Source organism: Euphorbia lathyris, chromosome 5 (assembly GCF_963576675.1).
Source record: "Euphorbia lathyris chromosome 5, ddEupLath1.1, whole genome shotgun sequence".
Classification (NCBI taxonomy): domain Eukaryota; kingdom Viridiplantae; phylum Streptophyta; class Magnoliopsida; order Malpighiales; family Euphorbiaceae; genus Euphorbia; species Euphorbia lathyris.
Genome location: NC_088914.1, coordinates 11,228,491 through 11,234,876, shown reverse-complemented (window position 1 = coordinate 11,234,876; position 6,386 = coordinate 11,228,491).

Here is a 6,386-nt window from a genome sequence, read left to right as displayed (position 1 = left end):
ACATTCTCTAATCTAAAATTTCTTCCTCAAATAATCTCCAAGCTCATGAAGTTATTTCTAATTATCAAGATTCCTTGTAATCACCATAAGACCACAAATTCTAATGTTTCTTTCCATTAACTCCATCATTTATCCATATCCACATCACTATAACAATTATTTATACATAACTCTTAGTAACTCACAATTTCAACCTAGTTAATTCCATCACCATAATCCACAATAAAACTTCAAATATCATTTGTATCTTCCTAACGGACACCAAATCTCACTTTCATAAATTTAAATCACAATTGATTCCATCAATTGCATATATATCAATTATATTTCACTTATCTCCAAAGTCTACAGACTTCAAAAATATCACTTTTGAACCGCTAATATGTATGATATTATATTTTTCTTAAACTTCACATAATTCGAATCAATAAACATCATACACCCATAATCATATTTTATCATAATAATACTTAAATCTATAATTTTCAGTCCAATCATGATTAATATGAACTCCAAGTCACCATCATCAATCAAATATAAACCTTATATCGATAACATATTTCCTCTATGAATATCACATTGACTTATTTATTTTCATAAAACCTCTATAATCAAATCCTTACAAGAAGAAAAATCAATATAGATCATTCTTATACCCATCATCCTACATCCCATTAATAACTCCAAATAAATTTAAGTTTCTCATCAAACTATATGGATAACAAATACGATTTACTTAAATCGCAATGTGAAAGTTTTTGAAATCTCCAAGCAATATCCTCAAACACAATAAAAACCTAAAAAATTTTATAATGTCATTCAATTTCTTTATTTGATCGATAACTACTCAATTTGATCATTATGTAAATTTAGACTATAATCCTCGAAACTTCAATCTTTTCTCCAAACCATAAAACCATAAGGAAGATAGAGTACCTAAATTACGATAATCAATTTTTTTTTCCAAACTCCAAATAATATCTTTACACTCATAAAAGTCAATAAATCGATAATATCATTCGATTTTCTTATTTGACCTATAAACACTCCATTTGATCCTTAGATAAACTTAAACCATAATCACACAAACTTCAAATCAACATATATGTCCTTTTATATCATATTTATCTCTTAATTTCCTACCTCAAACTGTGCTTAAGATCAAACAAATTTGTCCTCACAATTCATATCTTAATTATTTCCTCAAACACTATTTAAGCTTATCAAATTTTCATATTTAATCATCAAATCATGAACTCCAAGATATTCTCCCACTTTACTTATCATTGATCACTAACCTCAGTATCTCTCTAAACATCATTTATATAACTCTCAATAATTCTAAACCTCAACCCGATAAAGTTCAACAATAGATCTACAATTTGAATTCGGATATCATTTATTCCAATTAAGATTTCATAACTTATGCAACTCCTATCATAATCTCCAATTAATCAACCTCCAAAACAATTAATTGACATCTCCATATTTTCGCTTTCTTAATCACATATATATTAACTTCAAAACTCATCATATCATTGCAAAGTCTCCTAACTTTACTTCACATCTGAGATACGTATATTTTTAAGCTAACTCTTAAACTCTCAAATATCAATTCCAAGTCATACTTTGGAGAAAAATCAAAACAAAAACCAACTTTTGGTTTAAAGCTAAAATGGCCAACATATGTCGTTTCCAGCATAACTTTTTCATACGGAGTCCGATTAAGGCGATTCAAAAACCCTTGGAAACGTAAGATAAAAATAAGGAACTTTCATTTAGGACTCCATGACAGATTCGACTTCTATCTGGTCGAAAAATGCATCATAAGATTAAGATACGGATCTGATTCTCCCGCAACACCTATATAGACAATTCTCTATTATCTCTAGATGTTCATACACCCAATATTTTACTAACCATCAAATCTCATTTCTACCCCTCATTAGCTAGTTACTCAATTCTCGAAAAATTTCAAATTATTTCTTAGCTTTCACCAAATATCCATATTCCTCAAAGATTATCGATTATTTCTTAGCTATCACCAAATATCAATATTCCTTAATTACTATCAACCTTAGGTCCGAAGAATTTAACCTAGAGCTCTGATACCAAACTGTCACACCCGACCCTAAACGACCTCAATCGGCATCGGGTGTGAAATAGAAAGATCATAATCAATACTTAGGAGTCTCCAATTTAACCAAATATCATCATATTACAATTGCAATACCAAAGTTCTAATCATAATTCTAATAATAAGCAGCCAACTTTCAAACATCGCCTAAGCGGTCGGTAACCTTCTTTATATCCTGTACTTTCCCACCTAAAAACATTAAAACATTTAAAAACGTGAGACAAAAATCTCAGTAAGAAACTATCAGCTATAAAAACCAACTTTACTTAACATAGCTACATATATACCTTTAGAAAGGATTTAATCAAAACCTTATAAAATATACTCAAAACGTAAGTTCATAATATAGTCAAAGTAGTAAACCAAAAATCAAAAATATATATAATCTTATATCCATTCTTGAGTTCAAAACCTTATAAAATATTGTAATCAAATAAGTGTTTTATCAAACCAACTCGTATTTAATCAAACGTAAAACCTTATATCAAAATCAATCATAACCGAAAACATAATCCAAATGAACTTAAAACATTGTATCCATCCTCGAGTTTCTCCCCTTAAGTATCAATCCATAACCACATATATAGTCGAGACGTCTCTTAACATTGCCTATCCCATATGGTCTTACCCAACACTTCGCGGCCATACCCAATAGGTCTTCAAACTGTGTACACAGGCCATGTCCCTCACTGAACATGGTCTTCAAATATAAAACCACCGATCCGGATAACTCTCGATGGATATAAAATCATAAAATCAACCAAATTTCCTTTCACAATCAAATTCCAAACTGTCTCATAATCATAAATCATTTGGCTTCAATTAGCCCTTTTGTATCATAAAAATCATATTTGGACTTCAATCCAAAATAATAACAACAATAACCGCAACAGATTTCTCAATCCAGAAACAATTCGTAAGAAATCATCAAATTCATTTTATTCAATATATATATACATTGAAACCAAAAATATATATGTATATATGTAAATCAACCAAATTAAGCCTTAAATCAACATAATCAAATAAAATCTAAAATTCACATAGAAGCATAATCAATAGCTTCGTTTGAACCGTAATTTCACAATAAAAAGCAAAAGCAGGAAAAACCCCAATTTTACAAAATTCCTGCATAACCCTAAAATATCAATTTCTGAAACTTCATTGATTATATATATATCTGTATACATAAAACTCAAAATATAGTTGATAGTTACTTACCTTGACTACTAATTAAAGACCACAAACCCGTTCAATTCGCCTCTAAACTCTGTCTAAGTCATTTCCCTCCAAACATTGCCGAAACTCAAAAACTCTTTGGTTAGGACTTAGATCTATACATAAGGATGCTATGGTTTCAATATCAAGTGATTTGGACGGTCGAATCTTCGTAAATCAAATAAACGGTGGAGAAACGGTTCGGAATCGATAATCTGCAGAAGAAGCAGAAAGAAAAAGAAAAAGAAAAGATAACCTGATCCAATCTCCACCTCTTCGCAAATGTAGATATCCAAATCTGGTGAATAGCCAGTTTGATCCTCCATCTTTATATAATCTTTTAAAAATTACTCTAAACTTTTAATTTACACATAAATCCATCAAATTAACTCCAAACTTTTCCTATAACACCAAATAAAAATCACATACCCAATAATTATGATATATATTAATATCTAGACATAAATTCTAGAAATTTAGACCCGAACGTGACACAAGAAGCTTCTGTGGAACGTTTTTTATTTGAGGGAAACCCCCATGTGGCTAGGTTAGAGACTCCACATTACGGAGGACTTCTCCTAAAGCCAGACTCCTAACATGAGAATGAATCTTTATACAAAAAAGGACTCTTAGAACAAGAGGGGTTTAGCCTAACCTTATAAATAGAAAGGTATGTTCACACCTAATAGTATATGGAATTAGGATCCCAATGTATAAGAAGAACATAGGTTTAGCCCATATGATGTATGGAATTAGGATTCCAATGTATAATTATGTTTTTTTTCCAGAGCTATGCCATGTGATCATTGACAGTACTCATAAAAGAAGTCACGTGGTCATTTGGGTCATCATTGCCTAAATAGAAACTGAGTCTGAGAGTCTTCCAGTCTATCGCAAAACGAGTGTTGGTGATTTGATGCATTAGAGGAGTTTTACTTGATGTTATATTTCCTCCCATTACTCTGCCCAGGGCTTGCTTATCGAGGAATCTATGGATCTTTGATTCTAACATGTCTTCAATCTCCTAGGGTGCCAAAGTTACTGCTGTGGGGCTGACAGGTGCCACCGAGGGTAATACGAGAGTTAGAGATGTTGGCGAGGTTAGAGCTAGGCTCGCGGGGCGCGGTTTTCATTGGGAGCGTTGAGGTTGAGGTTTGCCTCTGTGAAGCCCTTTGGGTCTTGAGGAACTCACATATCTTGGCATTTTCTTCTTGTAGGGCCTATTGCTGCTCGATGATCTTCATTTGTGATGCGGTATGCACTGCTTGGGTTGTCTAGAAGCTTCTAATGATGCTGATGTTGGGGTTTAGTGTCCTATAGACAATTGTTCTAGAATATAAACTTAATGTAAATGAAGTGTTCTTTACATCATTTGTTTTAAATAGATATGGTTTCATAAACTATATAAAGGCAACCTCTTTTAAGAACTAAATAAGTCTAATAAAAGGAAATCCCTAAGTTTATTTAAAGTGATTATAAAGTGTTCATACAAGCATGAAGTGAGACGAAACTTTATAATAAACTAATAAACTTAAAACCACCCCAAGTCAAGTAATATGTTTAGAAATAGGATTGACATATCACTGTTGAGACTTACATGTAACAATGTCTTCTGTCGAGACAGAGAGCTGATCTCACAAGCTTCAGATATGCAGATATCTGGACAGTTACATGGATCCAATGAAAGGGAGTTCATTAGGATTGGGGACCCGACTTGAGATAACAAGATGGGTAGATTTATCCTTGTCACATGTTCATCTCATTGGTATTAATAGGTATAAGTAATCTTCAGACTCAAAGGAATGTTAATGAGTGATTCTGGATTATGGAATGTGATGCTTTGATCCTGTTGTAACACGATCCATAACAGAGATGACTCTGGGGTGTGAACGGCAGACGTTGAGTATCACAGGAAGTAATTGCAGGATAGTTATACATTGGATTGAGCATTTGTCACTCCCGATAAATGGGAGATACGTCCAAGGATCGCTTGTGGAAGACTTGACTCTAAATCCTTGCAAGGTGATAGCTTAAGACTTGAAATACAGATTTCACTTAACCTATCTAATTGGAGTTAACTCGGCCTGTACAAGTAAAACGAACGTCTCGCTATATGTGACTTGACATTGCCCATAGTCATAAGATTCAGTTCAAGGATGTAGTTGATAAAGGATCGAATTATACTGTAACTAATACGGAAAGGTCAACGACAGATTCAACCTGTCTTCTTATAGCTCTGGGGGAATGTTTCGGATTTGCTAATCACATTTCGCGTACTCATTCCGTTATGCAAAGATTAAATATAATTCTGAGAAAATTAATTTAATAGTTGCATACGGCTAGAAGCAATAAGAACCTAATGGGCCACACATAAGACTTGGAGCCCAAAAGAGAAACAGATGTTAATTAATTGATGGAAGCCCAACTGAGTCCACTAAGGCCCAGTAAATAGGGGGGCGATTTTTTATGTATAAATTACATAAAGAAATTAATTTGATTTTAAGCAATCCTAATTAGATTATGATTGTGAATTAAATTAATTAAAGGATAAATAAGTTAGGAGGTTTAATGAGATTAAATTGTTCCTATTATTATCCTAAAAGGTTATTATTATTATCTTTATATTTAGATATAATTATAGATAATAAATAAGAATTATATTCCGAATTAAATTCTTATTCGGTAATCTAATTCTATCTAACTAGGGTTTAGATACAAGAGAGTATATATACACCCCTTACATGTAAATTTCGGCCAAGCCCTAGTCTACCGAAGAGAAGAATTTCGACCCCTTGCTGAGGACGAGATTATTCACCTCTTCCTTCCGTTTCAATTGATTATTAATCTCTTTCTCTATTCCTTGATATTGTGTTGATTAATTAGAGGCAATCTACTCTTGATTGCTTTCATACGGTTGAATTCTAACTTGCTTTTGAATTGTGTTTTTGTCTTGTGCTCGGGAACTCGAAGTAAGAGTTGTGGGCACTTCGATATCAACGGTAGATAGAACATCAAAAGGTATTTCATTCTA